Below are 21075 nucleotides of genomic sequence, written 5' to 3'. Positions count from 1 at the left end.
GGGGGGGGGGGGGGAGGAAAATCAAAATATGTTCGTAATTTTTATGCCCCTGATGTCATATAGTGAAAGATGTTCATTTGCATCAAGAAATATTTTGTGGCCATACCTTCACAACAATACTGTGGTGACTTATTCAGTTTGCTAAAAGTGTTTCCTTCTCTTCTTTACCTCTGTCTCACACTCTTGATTCAGTGTCACAGTTTGTCTCTTTCTTAAATCTGTGATTTGGTATTCAGGAACTAAAAAAGTTGCAAGCTTCTGGGAGCATTTAAGTTTCTAGCAGATGTCATGTTAGTGATGATAGTATATCAGTTGATTCTAGCATACAGGCTAGAGTTTTTACACTGTTGAACTATGTAGGTATGTATCTAAGTTAGCTTAAGCTCTTTATTTGAATATGAGTGCAACTCTTTGTTTATCTACTCTTGATGCATCAACACCTTTTTTCAGACATAACTATTTTCTCTGTTGCAAATACAGTACCTTCACCTGAGTAATCTTCAGTCTCAGCAAGCACGAAAACAGTAGGAAAGAAATTTAAAAAATCACAGAATCATCAAGGTTGGAAAAGACCTTGAAGATCACCTAGTCCAACCACTAATCAAATGCTGACAATTCCCAACTACACCGGATCCCTCAGCGTTATATCAAACCTACTCTTAAACACCTCCAAGGATGAGGACTCCGCCACCTCCCTGGGCAGCCCATTCCAACGCCCAACAACCCCTTCTGGAAAGAAATGTCCTAATATCTAGTCTAAACCTTCCTTGGTGCAACCTGAGGCCATTACATCTTGTCCTGTCGCTTGTTACTTGGTTAAAGAGGCTCATCCCCAGCTCCCTGCACCCTCCTTTCAGGGAGCTGTAGAGGGCGATGAGGTCTCCCCTCAGCCTCCTCTTCTCCAGACTAAACACCCCCAGTTCCCTCAGCCGCTCCTTGTACGACCTGTGCTCCAGACCCTGCACCAGCTCCGTTGCCCTTCTCTGGACACGCTCGAGTCATTCAATGTCCTTTTTGGAGTGAGGGGCCCAAAACTGAACACAGGAATCGAGGTGCGGCCTCCCCAGTGCCAGTACAGGGGTCAGATCCCTTCCCTGTCCCTGCTGGCCACGCTATTGCTGACACAAGCCAGGATGCCATTGGCCTTCTTGGCCCCCTGGGCACACTGCATGGCTCCAGCCTGTCCAGGTCTCTCTGCAGAGCCTCCCTACCCTCGAGCAGATCAACACTCCCACCCAACATGGGGTCACCTGCAAACTGACTGAGGGTGCACTCGATCTCCTCGTCTAGATTATCAGTAAAGATGTTAAACAGGAGTGGCCCCAACACCGAGCCCTGGGGGACACCACTCGTGACCGGCCGCCAACTGGATTTAACTCCGTTCACCACAACTCTTTGGGCCCGGCCATCCAGACAGTTTTTTACCCAGCAAAGCGTGTGCCCATCCAAGCCGCGAGCAGCCAGTTTAGCCAGGAGAATGCTGTGGGAAATGGTGTCAAAGGCCTTACTGAAGTCAAGGTAGACAACATCCACAGCCTTTCCCTCACCCAATATCAGGTCACCCTGTCGTAGAAGGAGATCAGGTTTGTCAAGCAGGACCTGCCTTTCACAAACCCATGCTGACTGGGCCTGAGCATCTGGGTGTCCCGCATGTGTTGTGTGATGAACAGGAAATTAGGGAAACCTGGATTTGGGCTGGGTTGGGAAGGAAGTGGAAGGCTGTTTACTTTCCCTGTTAATAAAAGATAAATGCTTGAAAAGGTTAATTTGCATCATTGTCTTTCCTTTATTACCCTCATTTTTTATCCTGGTGAAGAACAGGGTAGAGAAGGATTTCAAGACTATTAAGAGAAACAGTCAATTTAATAACACCAATGACAACCGTGTAAATTATGAGATACAGAAGACTAAATATGGGGATTGTAATTTGACAGAACAGAGAAAAAAATATGTCTAATACAGAAGAAACATAGCGTTGTCTAGACTAGGAAGAAGGTAGAAGGCCATAGAGAAGAAAATTACCAGTAAGTTGAGAGACCAACAGGAGGAAAGTGGCAATTGATTTACTCACCAAAAATGAAATCAGGGTAGAGAACAGGAGGAAGACAACAAAAAAATCACAATGAGTTAAGAATAGTACTGCATCTCCCAATATCAAGAGGACCTTGCCCATTTTCATTTTTTTTCCACACTTGATGGATTTCTGCTACAAAATACTCTTTAAGAATACCACAAGTCCACACTCCATCACAGAAGTGAAAGAGAAATACCTGAAGAGGAAAAGAAAGGAAAGGTAACTCTGGGAAGGGTATGACCAGGTGTTAACCCTTTCAGCTACAGGCTAGAAGCGAAAATCTGAGAGGAGTATAGGAAGGAGTACAGAAAAAGGAGTATCAAAACCTAAAGGGAATCAGTACTGGGGACTTTGGATGTAGAGAAGACAAAAAGAAACAAGTATCAGGGATGTTCTTATGGAGTGCAGAAAGCTCTTTTAAAAGCAAAAATAGAGCCAAAAAGAGTAAATAGGGAAGTTGTGTGCAAGAAAAGTTTGAAAAGTTACAAGAAACCATACTCTGGGAAAGAACTACAAGTGATGATATGGTAACATGGAACAAAAAAAAAGGCAGTCTTCAAAGTTTGTTTTCTCTTTCAGAGACTATCTGAAGCTGATAGTAGGTTTAGATCTACATTTGTTTCAAGCTATAAAGTCAGCAAGGGAATTGAGTTTCACACTTTAGAAAAACAGTGATGACAGATAAGGAGAGGAAGATATAGTTTGGCCTCATGTTTTGGGGGCTTTTCATATGCTACAGTAAACTTCCGATGAACATTTCTTTAACACTGTTTGAAATCCACTGTAATTTATTTGTACTCAGCATGTTTTCTGATTGCAATTATCTCTTTATTCTTATCTTTCACTACAAATCTTAATGGCAGTTGTGATTAGGAGTCTGTTGCTTATTGATTACGTTGATATGCACGTAGCAAGTTATTTATGTACTTAATTTAAATTAATTTTATTTGTAGGGTTGAAGCAGATGTTGGAGAGTTGTGATTACCCACTGACTGTTCAATGAAGTGTCATTTACATGAGGTTTATCTTTCTAGAAGCTTTCATTTTCTTTGCCTGTATGTTTCTGATCAGGACTACTGCATGAGAAAATTACTTTCATATCTAACCAAGTACACATTATGAAATTTATGTTCTTTCCCTATTTGATCTATATTGTACTGTTACTAAGCTTATTGAAAATCTTTCTGTTTCTGTCTGTATATATACATTTTACATGCACTCAGAATCTGACTCTGAGTAGTAAACCACAGTTGCTTTGTATGCTGCATGTGTAGATATGTGTATGCACATGAAAATAATGTGTATCAGCTAATAATTTATAGGCTTGAGGTATGAGTATTCCTTCAATCATGGTACAAGGCAACACTGAAGACAAGCATTCCCTATGTGGATCTCTAAAGGTCATATATATGGAGTTTCTGTATTGTTGTATTGGCAACACTTTGTTTTCTGTCCTGCTCTCTAAAGAAGAGCGAAATAATTCTGGAAGTGAGAGTCAAAACAACCCAATGTGATCCATGGTCAAATGTCTCGCAAGGACTATCGACATTTGCTGTTCTGTGTCCGTATTACCAGTACTCTTTTGACCTGCCTTATATATTAAGTGTCTTTTTTTTGTCTGGGTGTAGAAAAAGACGTACATAACACAATAGACATAGTTTATGGTAAACTCACAACTCTGCAAACTCTGTTTTAATTTAAAATCCTGGCAGTGTGACACCATTAAGGTCCTCGCATACTCTCTTTGCTCTTTGGTCTTCTTGCTTAAAACTGATGAATCCAGTAAAGATGCTGACTCTGCTGTTAAATTAAAATTGCCTGGAAATGACACAATGGGTAGATTCCCTCCACTCCCAAATTATTTTTGGTTATTAAACACTTTAGGATTTACTGCTCTGTATTTTACAAAGAAGGTTCTAGAGAATAGTTTTATTCTCCATGGTCTAACTCATAGATGTACTTTTTTTTTTTTTTTTTTTTTTTTTTTTTTTTTTTTTTTTTGTATGCGTGGTATCCATGATATATTCTGCAAACAGCAATATGTTTTAAGAGAGCTTTTTCTTGGTCTTGCACAGAGGGTGGAAGTGCAAATGCTGGATCAGTATGTTGAATTTACTGTACTAAGACAGACCATGGCACGTTTTTTATCAGTAGATGTCATATACTTTGTATTATAGCAGTTTTACATCCCTGCTGAATTTTATACTGCGCTGTATATCTTGAAGAGTCTTTAGACATTCTCTGTATTGCTGCATAAGGGGAAATGAATCAGGGACTGAGTATCTTGTTGTTTTAGAATATGATGATCATACTTCTATATAGGAAGTATATGATCACTACTTTGAGGTCATAATGAGTCTTGCTGTAGGCAACTTGAATTCCATCAGTAAAGAGGCTTTTATTTCTGCTGTTAATATTTCACATTCAGAAAAGTTCTTTTTATTGTTTGGGTTTGGGGAGGGGGTTGTTTTGTTTTGTTTTGTTTTTTATACAAATGCTATTTGTTAAAATCAGAAAGTGGAAATTAAATACTGTAGACCTGTTGAAGGGACTGATCTGAATATATAGTTTTGAATGTTATGTTTAGAATTCTTATGATCATTAGATTTGCTTGAAATTTTGAAAGTTTATTTTCTTACACATAGATTGAATTCACATGGTTTGATCTGAAAAAGCAAATTAAATCAAGAAAAGCTAAAGTAAACCCAGTTTATGAAACATGCAAATGGAACATCAGATCTTTGGGGTAGGAAAAGTAGGCTTTCCTTGGTTTTAAGATCTTAATCTTTTTGCCTTCAGTACTCCCCCAGGACACAGTGCAGATTGTTTTTTATCTGTGATTAGGACTTGTATAGGCCAGGAAAAATGCAAAAGGTCTTCATATTGTTACTATTTTGGGGGTTTTCTTTTTTTCCATTTAAGATTAAGGGTAACTCAAGACATCTACATTGTACACTAATATTTTTTAACATACTACAAAATTAAAATCCAAGCAGTTTGAAAGCTAAAACATTCACAAGCTCTTGGAAAGGGAAGGCATTCACTGCTAGCTTAAAAAGATGGGGTCATTAGCTGAATCTGACAATACATGTTTAATGTAAACATGTTACTTGCTTTACTTTTTCAATGTTTTTCAGGACATGAAGAAAGAAATACTTACCTGCTCAGATACTTCCATACCTACACTGACACTATCAGAACTAGTTCTAAAAGAATATTCTGTTTATATATGTGTTTGTATATATATATATATATATGTATTCAATAACTAATTCTGCAGACTTTTTTTTTTTTTTTTTTTTTCTGTTGGCCTGCAAGTAAGCTGGGGAATACAAGGTATTTTTTTGCTATGACAGTTACACTGATTATAAATGTTAAAGGAACCCCCATTCCTTTGCAGTGCTCTTGGTGGGGCGTGTACAGGGACTTGCTTGTTTTATTGCAGTGTAGCATTCAAGATTCTGGAGAAGAATATGGTCCTAATAGGCTTGACTGTGACAGGTCATATTATTTTTTTAGGTTACTCTACACAAAAGGAAAATTACTAGCATTTAAGTTTAATCATATGTATTCTCGGTAGTCTGTGATTTAGTCATTCTGGCCATCCTACAATGGTAGACTCCAGGGAACAGAGAAAATTCCAGATATCCGGAGAAGGAACATGTGCCTCTGGGGTTTTTGGCCACCTATTGTAAACTGGACTGGACTGGACTGGAAGGTCCTGGAAGAAATGTTGGAGTTGATAAAAGGAAGGTAATAAGATATTTGTAATTTTTAAAAGGTATAATAGATAGAAACCCTCTAGTTTTGAATTTCTTCAGCTCAATCTCTTTTCTTCAAGTAAGGAAGAGGAAAATATTTCTGTGCATATTGTGTCCTATCTCCTCACCTCTGTCCATGCCTCAAAGATATTGGCAAACACAAATAACTCCAGTCAACCACAAAATGTGCAACTATTGTGTTGGGAATTGAAAAAGGAGTCTGAAAGCTGATCTTTTTCCACTTATGTAGTGGAATCTAGGAGACTGTCTTAAATGGCTTAGACAAAACTGTGCACCGCAATTGTACTTATCTTTGTACTGCCAGAGGATTCCTAGGTGATGTGCTGCCATGTTATCATCTATTCTAATACTGTAATTACTGTAGAATTTGGATCAGCTGTAGTAATAATGTGTGTGCAAAGCATGCTTCAACAGCTTTGACAATGGGATTCACTACAGAGGGTCTACCCTTCATAGCTGCCAGAAACTATATAATTCCATGGAATTTCTAATACCAGTGTCATTAGAATTATCATGCTAAAATGGAGAAATAGTTTTCTGAAAGTAATGAATATGACGGGAAAAAAAAGGCAGTTTCTCAGTGTTAATGTAACACCTATTTAAAATAGATAACATGGTAGATTTTTAAATTTTTATAACAACATATTTTATTTTAATTTTTAGTCAGCATTTGTCAAGCAGGGTGATATGTCAAAGGGGAAACATTTTGAACCTGAAATATGACCAAAAAAAGTGAGCTGTTGACAGACTGTTTTGTTTCAACTTGTTGAAGAAATATTTTCCCGTTGGTTTCTAGCCAACAGCTATGCAAATAGAAATTAATATTAAAAAAAAAAAACCAGCATTAAAAATGTTATTAATGTACAGTGCCCTCCTAGCTATTTATTGCTGCAGTACAACTTTTGGTTTGTATGAATCAGTTTTCATTGTAGTTTATTAGCAATCAACAATTATTATTTGGCTCTAGTGTTTACAAACTATAATTCATCATCTTCTTATCTTTTATTTATGAGACAATGTCAAATCAAAGAAGCAAATTATGCATAGTTTTTGGTTGGAAGAGCTCTGCACTCTACAGCATATTAACTTTGCCATGAAGTGGCAGTGTTCAGCGTTCTGCTCTGACTACCATTACATCTGCCTTCAGAGGAGAATGTAGACTCTTCAGTGGTATCTCAGACTCTGGCAATTGTGATATTAAAAACAGTTTTAGAAAAACCCTGACCCGTTAAAGTCAAAGGGAGATTTGCCATTTACTTCAGTGAAGCCAGAATTTTATCCCTTCTGTTCTCTGTGTGGTTACTTTGGTTGACACCTGTGCTAAGCAAATAAGAAACAGAAGAGAATAGATTCCTTCTGTTCATCCTTTTCTCATGGGAAATAGTTTTCAGCACATTGAAAATATATGAACATTCTGGAATGGAACTGTTTAAATACTGCTTTTCCCATTTTTATAACTGTCATCTTAAAGTAAAATATTTTAAGAAAGGAAAAAATATACTAGCATGTTGTCTCTGATGTCATTGCATCTGTTACAGAGGAATAATTATAATTCTTCTGATTCCTTAAATTACTACAATGGTAGTTACATTTAATTATCAAACTCATACTATGCTAGTATGAGGACGACATGCATTTAGAACAAAAAGCATTTGCAAACGAATTAAACAAAATAATAAAGGGAACAAAGGAAAGGATAGGTGAGCACATATAATATTAATAAGATGTCAAAGCACTTTTTACCAATTTATGACATATTTTACTCCTGGATATTAGAGGCTCCAGTATGACATTACTAACATAAATGGCATTATATTTATTACTGTATAATAGAATATCAGTTATTTTATTCTAATTGTCACTCATATAGAAGACCTCCATCTCATATTAGAAATTAATTGGAGGGTTCTAGCAGCTTTTTTTTTTTTTTTTTTAATTTTTCTTGTAGTTCACACACTAAAACAGTATTATAAAGTCATTAGTATATTTTAGTATGATAATCTCTTGTATTTCTCTATGTATTTCTCTATGTTAGAGAGAACTTTAGAGTTCTTAAACTCTAAAGATTTGCAACAAGGCAAGTTCTACTGAAGGAAATACAATTTTGATCATGTTTTCTGTATGGTCATTTAATGAAGAATTACAGGTTAATATAGACTGGATAAGGTTGGGTAAATTCCCCAAATTAGTCCCTTCACTTCACTTTCTTTCCCTTCCCTCTTATAAAACTGCTTTTAAAACAATTTACTTCAATTCGTAGTGGAAAAATATATACTCATATTAATGCAAAATCATAGATCAATATTACAATAATGTTATTAATGATAACATTAGTGTTTATGAAGTCCTGATTAAGGTCAAAAATTTTTTATAGGAAATATGCTTTAAAATGAACACTTTAACACTGCATGTTATAGTGGAACAGCTTGTTGGGTAGATGTTATCAGTAGACTCAGTCAAAATTTGTGTTTTAACTTTGCCCATAATATTTCTTTCAAAAACTCCATATTTATCTTAATGTTAGCATGAATTTCAGGAAAGAAAAAAAAAAACAAAAAACAACAACAAAAAAAAAAAAAAAAAAAAAAAAAAAAAAAAAAAAAAAAAAAAAAAAAAAAACAAAAAAAAAAACAAATAACACTTTTTCACATTACATTTGTTTTGTAGAATTCTTCATTCTAGGACTCATCTTAAGATACAGGGTGAAAAAGGGAGATGTGCAGCTTCTGATTAAAAGCGTTATGCATACATATGTATGATTCATTATCTAAATAGTATGTGAAAATGAGTATGCATTACTAATGCAGTTCCAATATTTTTTGCTTGTGTTCTCACAATACATATTTATTTAATATTGTTAATACTTCTTCCGAATCACACATTCTTGGCTCCAACAAGACCACAGACACTGCAGTGTTGTTATTGCTAAACTGGGGCATGCAATACAACAGATTTATTTAAGATATTCTGAAATTTAAAGCAGTAAGAGTCCAGCAGCCAGGAAGTCTTATGGATTAGGACTGTCCTGGGTTTCAGTTTAATGATATGCCCTTAAAAAATCTGAGCTTTTTGATCCTGTACCTTTCATGGTCCTTCTGAATCCTCTCCTGCCTCTTTACCATCTCATATTTACCCAGAAGGCACTGTTTCTTTGGGACAATGCTGTCAAAACTTTTGCCTACATTGGTTACATCAGCCACACTTTGCATAAAATGTTAATACCACAGAGCATCATGAAGAGGCTGAGTGACCTCTAGTTTACTAAATAAATGAACTTTCTGTAGTTGTGCACTGACAACAGAGTGAGTACCTTGCCAGTCAGCAGGCATTGTAAGTACCTTTAGGTTGTATTTATAATGTCACAAGGGCACTGTGCTTGTCATATGAAATTATTAGTGACAGTTGATGAGAAACCTGAAGTGGTGAAATGATTAAAAGCACACCTGTGATCATATTATCAATAAAAATTAAAATGACCTGTCTCAAATGACTTTCTTTGCTGTCATGTACTGTGCACTATTTCCATGGTAATGAAGCATTTACGCCACTTATGCTAGCTTCAGATAATATATTCCCCTCAGGTGTATGTTTTTTATCATCATCCATTTTACTGTATGAATGCTGACGTTGTAGGTGATTGCAGATGTGCCATAATCCTTAGTCCCTGCAAACAGTCTCTCCCTCCCCCCTCTCACTACACAGGTATTCATAGCTCTGTCACAAATCCATTAACTGAGTGTTATAGGTGTCAGTATATTCAAAGTTTCTTTGAAAAGACTTAGCAGATTAATTGATACAGGAAAGGGATAATATGAAACATTTATCTAATATAATGAATTCATTCCTAAACCTCAATTCTATATAAATAATATATTTTAAGGACCATGTAATTTAAATGTTCTTTTTCAGAATTTTTTCAAAAGTTAGTAAGAAGACTGAATATTTAAAGTATCTAATACCTTATGATATATACTTTTTATATTTTAAAAGGTGCTGATAAAAAAATACTTCTTAGTTTATTCAACACTTTCTTCCTTACCTTTGAGTCTTCAAAGCAGTTTAAATTGTCACAGTGTTTGACGCTGAAAAGATAAGCAAAGAAAAAAAAATTTCTTTATGTGCAAACACACATAGCCTTGTGGTACAACAGAATGAAGTATATTTATCGGGTTCTTAGATAATAGATTCACATTTCTTTTTCGACAATCTCTGTAGCTGTGCTATAAGATTTCAGAGAGAGAGTCAAATTGACATATGAGAGTCTGAATTTTAACAGTTCATTTCTCAGCATTGTGCTTTCTGCTCAATTTGCAAAGCTCTTTAATCTAGAGGTAATTCACCTCTATGGTGGTTTTAGGCCCTGCCAGGACCTGAGACCATGTTCCCACTGCCTCTCCCCCACTCTCGGACCAGACGGGGCAGGAGTGAGATACAAACCCCGGGGTTGAGATAAGGAGAAATTTAATACAACAGTGCAACAACAACAAACCAAACAACAACGATAACATTAACAATAATAACAATGAACAGAACAAGAGATATACCGCATGGGTACAGCAGTGAGGGAACCAACTTGGACAAAAGCCGTCCCAAAACTCTTCCCGCAATTGGGCGCCAGGACCTGACATCAGCATGGTATGGAATAACCCGGCTGGAGCTCCCTCCCCACTGATGGGGAAACTTAACCCTATCCTAGCTGAAACAGGACAACCTCTTATGAGACAAAGTCGTTAGTTATTTCATGCTTTGTTTGGAGATCTTTTGTTGTTGTTGTTGTTGTTTGTTTGTTTGTTTGTTTTTTAAATAAAGACAAAGCTGTAAAACTGATAATATTTTATAATAAGGATTCCTGCACAAAATATGTTTCACTAAAGGCTTCCCTTTACATATTGTTCCATTAAACTTTCTTCTTTTTACAAATGTCAAGCAGCTCTGTAAGAAAACATTTTAGCTTCCAAATATCAGAGTTTTATAAGATTGTAAACTCTATCTTACTGTTAAAGTTAGTAATCAGTAATATTTTTCACAGTTAGTCGTTTATTTGAAATTAATATTTAATACCTAATACTGTAAAGTATAATGGTAAGTGGGACTTAAGAGGACACTCACTTCTTAAAGCCGAAGTCCACCTAAAAGCAATAAATGATTGCACAGTTAACAAAGAAAACACACCACTGATGACCAGTCCTTTGTCCTCTGTAGTCTTAAAACTACTGAGAATAAATAATGCATTATAAAGCTCACACATCTCAGATAAAATTATTAATATTTTCCAAAATAATTAAATTATGATATCTCAATAGATTTATATTAACTTTTAATAGGACTATTTAAGAGGACACTAAACTTATCTTTAATGAGAATTTGTGTGTCATTCAAACTCACAACTTTTTATCACAAACATGGTGTTGAATCTCTGGGGTGAAGATTAGATAAATGCCAAAGCTTAGTTTTGTTTGAGAAATTCTGTGAAGGGAAAAGTTAAGACCTTATAAGATCATAAGGAATAATCTATATCTGTAAGGAGAAAGATGAAATAGGATAGTGAATAATGACTATAAACGAAATTAGGACTTGAATCCTCATAACTCAATAGGGAACAAGTTTTCACTAAGTATTTCCTCAAGTCACAGGGCAAAGAATAAGCAGGTGATGATGGAAAGTTTTTTTGAGGATTAATACAAATGGGTGAAAGTGTCTTTCTTTAAGAATTTATGCATTATAGAAAAAAATTAGACACAATCTGGTTTCATAAGAATGGTGATGAATCTGGTACATCTTTTACAGACACAGAAATTTGACATCTAATATAATTTGGATTTGGGACCTTGATTTAAAGAAATCTGAGGCTCTACCTCTTTAAAATTTTTGTTAAAATATTTCCTTAATTTCTTCAAGTGTGCTACTTTAAAAACAAAGACTAGCTACTGTCTGGTTTTCATTTTTTATTTGTCCGTATTTTAATAAATTTGATTAAAAGATTATTTCCTATTTGTCACTGTTTAATAAACTAAGGCCAAGATATTTTTATGTCTACTGAAATCTCTTTTGTGTTTGTCCATAATCTGACAAAAAAAAAAAAAAAAAAAAAAAAAAAAAAAAAAAAAAAAAAAGGTTTAAAAGATAAAAAAATAAAGGTTTATTCAAAGCTTCAAATTTATATTTAGTCTCTTAAACTTTAATGTCAGCTAAACAACAGTGCTCGGTGCACTTATTGCTGCTCTCTGAATACACATAGGCTTACTGGCTTACTGTTTCACTTAAGACTAATTTGGCTTGGCTTCATATGATAGAGAAGATCAAATAAAAATTACATGCTGTTATTTTAAAATTATTTGAGAGCCTTTCAAAATGTATGGTTTGGTCATCCTAAATTCTTGTCTTAGTTCAGTTTAGAATAGTAAAAATGCACCTTTTAGCTTTTAGACTAATTATTGTTGAGAAAGCTTCCATCTACTTTCACAGCTAAAAAGCATTTTTTAAAAAACTTGTTTTATCTTCCACTAACTTTATTGTAGCTGAGGTCATCCAGCAGGTATAAAAACCTGATATTCCTATGTCTGTTTGTTCTGAACTTGTGAATGATTTTACAAAGAGATAGTATTTGCATTTGCAGTAGTAAGATTTACTACTTTCTAACAGTTTATACTTAACAGTTTATGAATATAACATGTTTTGAGACATCAGCTTGGCCACCTGACCAATTTAACATCAACAAAACAAGCAATGCCTGCGTGTCTAAATGATTTCCTAGTGCTGTCCCCCTTGTCTGATAGGGTGAAGGGGTTCACTCAGACTTTCTGTCAACATTTCTCAAAAAAAATGAAATAATTTCTATAGGCAATATGCCTAAAAATGTACTCACAGAAGAATACATCAAAAATAATTCTTAAGTGTAGGTCCTGTCATGGATCCTGACAAGTGAAATTGTCAATTATTTTACAGTACTGTAAGAAAAGATACATTTATAAAAACTGCGAGCAACCTGGTAATTTTGATTTTATAGTACATTATGTGTACTAATTAATTAAGGGCTAACATGTAATATAAATCCTTATATAGCAGTAAATTAGGTTCAGTGACCTCTTACCGATTTGTGATCTACTATTGCAGCATCAGGTATTAATAGTATTATGGTATTAATGTAGCCTTAAGTAATGTAGCCTTAAGTTTGTATAGAACATTAACTCACTCTCTAACAGTAATATTAGAGAAAATAAACTGTGTTTTGGAAGAGTTTCTTTGATATTTCGTATTAAGTACAAATAAATAAAAATGGAAAATTTTTCCACAGGTCTGGTTTTGACCTTTCACAATCAAACTTTTAACTTTGTTCAGTTAATAAATGGGGTGATTAAGTTGCTTGCACAAACATTTAAATCAGCTGATTAATTTTTCAGTGTTCTTTTACATGAATAGAAGAAATGAAAGGGTTGTCCAGGAAGGTACTAAACACACTAAAATTTATGCTGCTTCCTGAATCTCTCTGGAAATGACTCACTCTTGACCCATCTCAACCATTCTCTGATTATGTCTGCATTTTTTACTATTCTTATCTCTTACGTCTCTCCTTCTCCTCTGTACTGTCCTAGGCCCTGAAAAGCTATCAATTTCTGTGTGTACCTATTACAACAGTGAATATTCAATGAGCTTTTCCTACCGGGAGTTGCTGCTTCCCCTCTCATCAATTTTCAATTTAATAGTGTAGGGTCTCTACTTGCTGTTCAGGTCTTATCTCTCATGTGTCTCTTCCCTGAATCTTAGTAATCATTTCTGTGGTGATCATTTTCACCTCTGGTGTCTTATTTCCTGCTTTTCCTTCCATTACAGAAGCCCTTTGCAGTCTCTTCCAGGACATCTGATCTTTCATCTTGGGAGTATATACAAGATCTGCCTTGTGATAAGCTGCTTTGCCTTTTTCTCTAATTCTTTTCACCATTCTGCCTTATCTCCTAAAAAATCATGAGCTGGCAGCTTAACATTGTTTCTCATGCCTTTTTTTCTAACCTATTTCTGAGTTCCTAATAAATTAAACATACTCTTATTGTGAGCTTATTTTGAGCTACAAAACCCTGATAATTGACTTAGCTGTTTCTTCTCTACAATAATAAAGAGTGGTCGCTGTATGTTTTTCTTGTCCTTCCTCCAAATGGTTATGATTAATCTAAAGTAAGAAATTTACACTAGTCTTTTCTCCCACATTGCCATGCACAGATTCCTCTCTGGGTTTTCTCTTCTACTGAATGACATTTAAAAAGTCATCAAACACAGACCCATGGTTTAGCCTAATAGTTAAAAAAGTATTAAGTGCATTAATGACAACAATAAGACAAGTCACAGCCCTGTTTTCTTAAAAGAAACTTATTACTTCTTTGGAGCATTTTAGCTATAGAATCCATGTTCTTTTCTGCACTGTACTAACATTCCTTAGTACACAGATGATCTTTTTCTGGGTTTTGTGTTTCAGGAGCTGCAGTTTAGTGTTTTGGGTCATACTTAGGGCTTATCTGTGACACTAGATTAAACATAGCAATGCCCTTTAAAATTTCCCTAGGTTACATAGACACAAGTTACAAATAACAGCCACAATATTTTTATTATAAATAATGGGGCAGACCTATGGATAATTCAGTAAAGGAAATAGCAAATTTTCTCTTGAAGGAGGAAATTAACAATTGTACCTCCTATTCTCGTTTGCTGTTCTGCTCGCCATTGTTGCTGCAATGGTTCTTGAAATTGAATTTGGTGTCTGTGATATTAAGTGTTCCTGTCCAGTAGCTGTGAGATATATATAGCAGCAGGTGAAAATGGATCAAAAGCAAAACGCTGAAGCATCACGCTACAGGGAGCATCTACTTCAGTTTTGTCTCAAGTAGGCAAGAAAATACAAAAACTTTAGATGTAGAACTCCTTTGTCTGTGTCTAGTCTTAATAGTGGCAGCATGAATCTCTGCTTCATTAGCAGTCTCAAAATATATTTTCCTAATTCTGAATCTCCTAATAATACTGCGCACATTTGCTTCAATCCACAGCAATATATGTATTTTGATTTCTTAAGATTTAAACAAGAAGGAAAATTACTTGTAATCACTAGCCTCTCTATTCAGTTAACATCATAAAGTATGTCCTTTAGTTACTGTATGAAGTATCATATAACAAGCATATTTTATTGAATTTCCCATGATGATAAGCTGTAGCATTACACATTATTTTCAATACTGAAGACAATTCTGACATAATAGATTACCATTACCATTAGTTAAGAAACATTTAAACACTGCACTTCTATTTTAGAAAGTTAGCACATATTCATTCTACACTCAAACTCTGTAAGGAAGAATGTTCATGCATTGAAAAAAAATTTGTTTGCTTTACTGTTTTTCTTTTAAGAACTGTATGGGAGTTACTGTCTTATCTTTCCTTGCAATTGACCTAAGTGAGAGCCTTTTCAAAAAAATATTATGTTTCTGTGGCCTGCCATTTATATAAGGTTTTGACATCACTAGTCATCATTTTATATGCATTTGTTAGTCATTTCATGTGATTTGGAATTTATTTTCTAACTACGTATTTAATATTTGCTAGCAGGACGTATGGCTAGAAAGAATTTAACAACCTTATTTAACATAATATAAAGTAATATAACAGGTGGTTTTATCTTATAATTCATGCTGACTAATTATGAATAGGTTATGAAACCACTTCTGATAAGAACATTGTCATCTAAATATAAACAAATGAATCACAGTATACATACTGTGTGATAAATCTCTTCTTAAAACATGTACCAACATAGTCCATAGTAAAAGGAATGGGTGGCATCTTGATAGACTGAGTCACAGATAGGATTAAATAAACATTGTTAAACCACGTTTTCATTAGATTCAAGCAGATTTTTACAAATGATAAATATATAGGTATATGTAACTAAGCATTTTTTTAAAACTATGTTTTTTAAAAACTAGAAATGTTAATACTTATCCATTGATATCTAAATACCATGTAGATATCCACTGATATCTAAATATCATAAATATAAATATCATTGATATCTAAATACCATACCTGAAATGTTTTAAGATATGTAGGAAATTTACATGAAAATGTAAAATTTACTACTGTAATTTTCTTCAGGCTCAGTTTTCATCCTCACTAAAGTGAGTATGTCTTCTTTGCAACATGAATTTCAGGCTTAAAATACAAGAAAATACTGTCTGGCTGTCCTGTTCTATATCAGTGCATGAATTACCATTTTTAAGTTTAGACTAGGATTTTTTCTCTTGTTGAACAAATTTTTCCTTCAAAATGCCAAGGTCATTGTGAGAGAGTTCACTGTGTTAATAAGAATCGTTTTTTCTGATGCTATCTTAATTTTTTCTCTATTTGCAAACTAGGAATAAGAAAAAAGATGTTTTATGTGTAAACATTAAATTTGATGTAACTTATATATGAGCAGTTCTGACTTCCATACTCTGAGAAAAAGTTCCTTGCCATGCCTCTTAATTTTGTTCTGTGGATATGCATTTCATCCCTTTGGATGTTCTTTTTGTTGTTTTGCTAGAAAATCTGGGGATATGTTCAGAAAAGACATGGTGTCTTGTAGAGGATTTTCTGAACTGGAACATCTAAAGAATCAGAATTTCAAGAATATGCGCTGTTCCACTGTGTGCAGGCTTAGGTGTCATATGACACAAAATACCTAACTCTTAATGGAGACAAAGACAGAATGTCTATTCTCTTCAAATGGGTTAAAGAAAAAAAAAAGATTCTGATATTTTCATATGCTATTTTTTATATGCTAATTGTTCAGGTTATAGGAACTACCTGCCATGGAAACTGCTTGTGAATTTTTATAACAAGTTTTTACTAAAAATTATTGAATTATGCCAGCAAGTTTGATTTCTGCATTTTAAACTGGATGGATCAACTTGCACTTCATAGATGGATCAAATTTCACTTCAGATTTGTTGTGTACTTATTTTCACTAAAACTAATACATCACAGAAAATAAAAAGATCCAGAATTACAAAAAAGGGCAAGCCAACTTTACTGCAGACCTCATCTGAGAATCCAGATGAATATTTCTTGACTTAACATTTCATACAGCCTCATTTACCTAATTCTGAGAACACAACATACACATTATGCAATATATACACTAGATGGAAGGGACTTTTAATATCATCTAGTCCAAACCTCCAGCTATGACTAGGAACACCTTCTACTACCTTAAGCTGCTGAAAGGCCCATCCAACCTGATCGAACATTTCTGCAGATGGGGCATCCACAACTTCTCAAAGCAATGTGTTCCAGTGTCTGACAACCCTTATAAAAAATATCTTCCTTATGTCCAGACTAAACCTACCCTCTTTCAGTTTAAAACCATTGCCTCTTCTCCTGTCACTACAGGCCCTGGTAAAACATGTCCTTCTATCTTTCTTATAAACCTCATTTTCATACTGAAAGGCCACAATAAGATGTCCCTGGAGCCTTCTCTACGTGAGGCTGAACAACGGGAAGCCATTCAGCCTTTATTCACAGGAGATTTCGTTCAGGCCTCTGAGCATTTTCATGGTCCGCCTCTGGACCCACTCTAGCAGGTGCATGTCTTCCTTGTGCTCAGGGTCCCAAAGCTGCATACAGTACTCCATGTGGGGTCTCACCAGAGCAGAGTAAAGGAGGAGAATCCCCTCCCTCAATCTTCTAACCATGCCTGTTTTGATGCAGCTCAAGATACAGTTGTCTTTCTGAGCTGCAAGTACACATTACTGGCTCATGTCCAGATTTTCATCCACCAGTACTATGAAGTCCTTCTCTACAGGGTTTATCTCAATCTCATCATCCCCCAGTTTGTGTTGATATGGGGGGTTGCACCAACCCAGATGCAGGACCTTGTACTTGGCCTTGTTGAACTTCATGAGGTTCACACAGGCCCACTCCTCAAGTCTGCAACATTCTTTCCCTTTTACAAATCAACTGCAACATTTGGTTTGGTGTCATCTACAAACTTGCTGAGGGTGTACTCAATCCTACTGTCTACATCATTGATGAAGATATTAAATAGTTCTGGCCCCAATATGGACTCTTGAGTGACACTGCTCATTACTGGTTTCCACTTGGACATTGACCCCTTGACTGCTCTTTGAATGCAGCCATCCAGCCAGTTCCTTATCGACCTAACAGTCCTCCATCAAACCCATATATCTCAAATTTAGTGACAAATATGTTGTGGGGGTCCGTGTCAAAGGCCTTACAGAAGTCAAGGTAATTTATTTCTAGCTTTTCCCTTGCCCAGTGACACAGTCACTTCATCATAGAAAGCCACTACATTAGTCAAGCATGATTTGCCCTTGGTGAAGCCATGTTGCTTGTCTCTAATCACCTCCCTGTCTTCCACATTTCAAAATATCTTCCAGGAGGATCGGCTCCATGATCTTACTGGGCATGAAGGTGAGGATAACTAGATGGTAGCTTCCAGAGACCCCCACTTTACTGTTTTTAGAAATGGTTGAGATTATTCCCTTTTTCCAGTCACTGGGGATTTTGTCTGACTGGAAATTTTCATTTTTTCACATTTTCAAATATGATGGAGTAGCTTAGCAACTTTGCCTGCTAGTTCCCTCAGGACCCTGGGATGCATCTTACTGGGTCCTGTGGCTTTGTGTATATTTAGGTTCCTCAGGTGTGCCATGGTTTGAGCTCAGAAGGCAACTGAACACCATGCAGCTGCTCACTTCTCACTTCACACCCAGTGCTGAGAAGGAGGAAAGCAACGTATCTAGGAACTTGAGATAGGGCAAGTTATCATCCTTTATGGCACAGGCAAAAGACAAGCTCATTAGGGGAAGGAAACAAAAAAAAAATATAAATTTAATATGACATTAAAAACAACAACTCTTGACAGACTAGAACAATGAGAAGCATTAGCACAACTTGAAAACACCTTTCCCCATCCCTCCCTTCTTCTCGGCTCCACTTTGCTCCTGATATCTCTACCTCCTCTCCCTGAGTGGCACAGGGATCAGGGAATGGGGGATACAGCCAGTTCTGCTGCTTCTTCTACCTCTGGGTGGGAGAAACTTCTGGCTTCGCTCCCCTGCTCCAGTACAGACCATCTCTCACAGGAGTCAGTCCTCCACAAATTCTCTGACATGAATTACTCCCACGGGGGTATGGGTCACTCCCACGTGTTGCAGTTCTCCCAGTGCTGAACTGCAGCAGAAGGAGCTTCTTTGCATGGGGTTCCAGCCTTCTCAGGCATAGCCACCTGGGTCAGTCTGGGGCCCCTCACAGGCCACAAATTGATATCTGCTCCGCCATAAACCCCCATGGGTGGCAGGGGTGTGTGTCTCGGGGTGTGTGTGTGTGTGTGCGGTTTTGCCATCTCACCACAGGATACAGGGGAATCTCTGCCACAGCACGCCTCACCTCCTCCTCCTCCTTTCTTCCACTGACCTCAGTGTTTGCACAGATGTTCTCCTCTCAATTTCACAGGATCACAGAATCATCTAGGTTGGAAAAGACCTTGAAGATCATCCAGTCCAAACATTAACCTTACACTGACAGTTCCCAACTACATCAGATCCCTCAGCGCTATGTTGACCCTACTCTTAAACACCTCCAGGGATGGGGACTCCACCACCTCCCCAGGCAGCCCATTCCAACACCCAACAACCCCTTCTGGAAAGAAATGTTTCCTAATATCTAGTCTAACTAGATGTCTAGCCTAACTAATGTCTCACCTAACTTCTTCTCATAATTCCCATGACTCCTCCCAGATTCCTATTTAAATATCACAGAGGTGCAGCTAATTAGCCCAGCCTTGGTGCAAAGGCAGGTCCAGCATGGAGCCAGGGGAGCTTCAAGAAGCTTCTCACAAGGGGCCACTGCTGTAGTCCCCTCTCCTGCTACCACAAAACCACCCCCACTCACTCAAACCAGGAAAAGTGGTCTTGAAGCTGAACTTCTTTTAGAATGACGGGGACTTCATTACCCTTTTTGGTTCACAGACTTGAGAGATGTAGAAAGAGACCAGTGAAACCTGAGGCAAAAAACTTGTGGAGCACCTCAATCAACTCCATGTTGGGTGTCACCAGCTCTTCTGTCTTATTTACCAAGGGTGATACATTTTCTTTACTCTTCCCTTTCTGGCCAATGTACCCACAAAAGCCCTTGTTATTTTTTGCATCTCTCACTAAATTCAGCTGCAACTGTGCCTTAGCTTTTCCAATTTCAGCCCTACACATGTGAGCAGCATCCCTAAATTCTCTTCAGGTTACTTGTTCCTGGTTACACTACCTGTGCATTTCTTTCTTACACTTTAGCATTGCCAGGAGGTCTTTACTCAGCCATGCTCATCTCCTGTCTTCCTTACCTCATTTTTACATGTGGGATTTGAGAGTTCTTTCACTCTAAGAATAATGTCCTTAAAGAGCTTCCAGCTCTGTCCAGCTCCTTTCTCCCTGAGGGCAGTTTCCCAGGGTATCCCATTCAGTAATTTCTTAAATAACTGAAAGTTTGCTGTCCTAAAATTCAGTGTCCTGACTACTTTTCAACAGGCCCATATTCCTTTAGACTGAATTCCACCAAGGCATGATCACTGCAACCCAAGGTGCCACCAATCTTGACCTCTCTGATTAGTTTTCTGTTTTGTTGAGCAACAGGTAGTGTAACACTTTTCCTCTGGCTGTACTCCAGCAGGATCAAAGCCTACAAGCCTGATAATTGCTGTAGTTGAAGAACACTTGATCAACAAGCTCCCCTTGGTCATCTGGCCTCTGCTAAACACCAACCATGAGGTTTCCTGTGTTGTCTTGGCACCTAATTTTTATCCATAAATTCTAAACATGCTCATCTCTGTTTTTCAAAGACAGCTCTGTGCAGTCAGCCCATTTTTTTAAATAGACGACATCCCCTCCATGCCTCCTTCCTTGCCTCTCCCTTCTGAGCACTTTATAGACATTGATTTCTGTGCACCACTCATGTGATCCATCCCACTAAGTTTCAGTGATAGTGATCAGGTCATAGCTTCCTATCTGCACAGGGATTTCCAGCTCCCCCTGCTTCTTAGCTATGCTGCATACATTGGTAAAGAGACACTTTGATACATTGGTATAGAGACACTGTGTCACCTTTTTAGCAAAAAACACCTTAATTCATTTGAGGCATTTCACAGGTTATTTCTCTGTTAATTCCCAATATATCATCAGGCCTTGGCTT

This window comes from Athene cunicularia (genome assembly GCF_003259725.1).
Source record: "Athene cunicularia isolate RWA chromosome Z unlocalized genomic scaffold, athCun1 chrZ_part4, whole genome shotgun sequence".
NCBI lineage: Eukaryota > Metazoa > Chordata > Aves > Strigiformes > Strigidae > Athene > Athene cunicularia.
The sequence above is the reverse complement of the archived record's forward strand: the minus strand, read 5'-3'. Positions refer to the sequence as shown.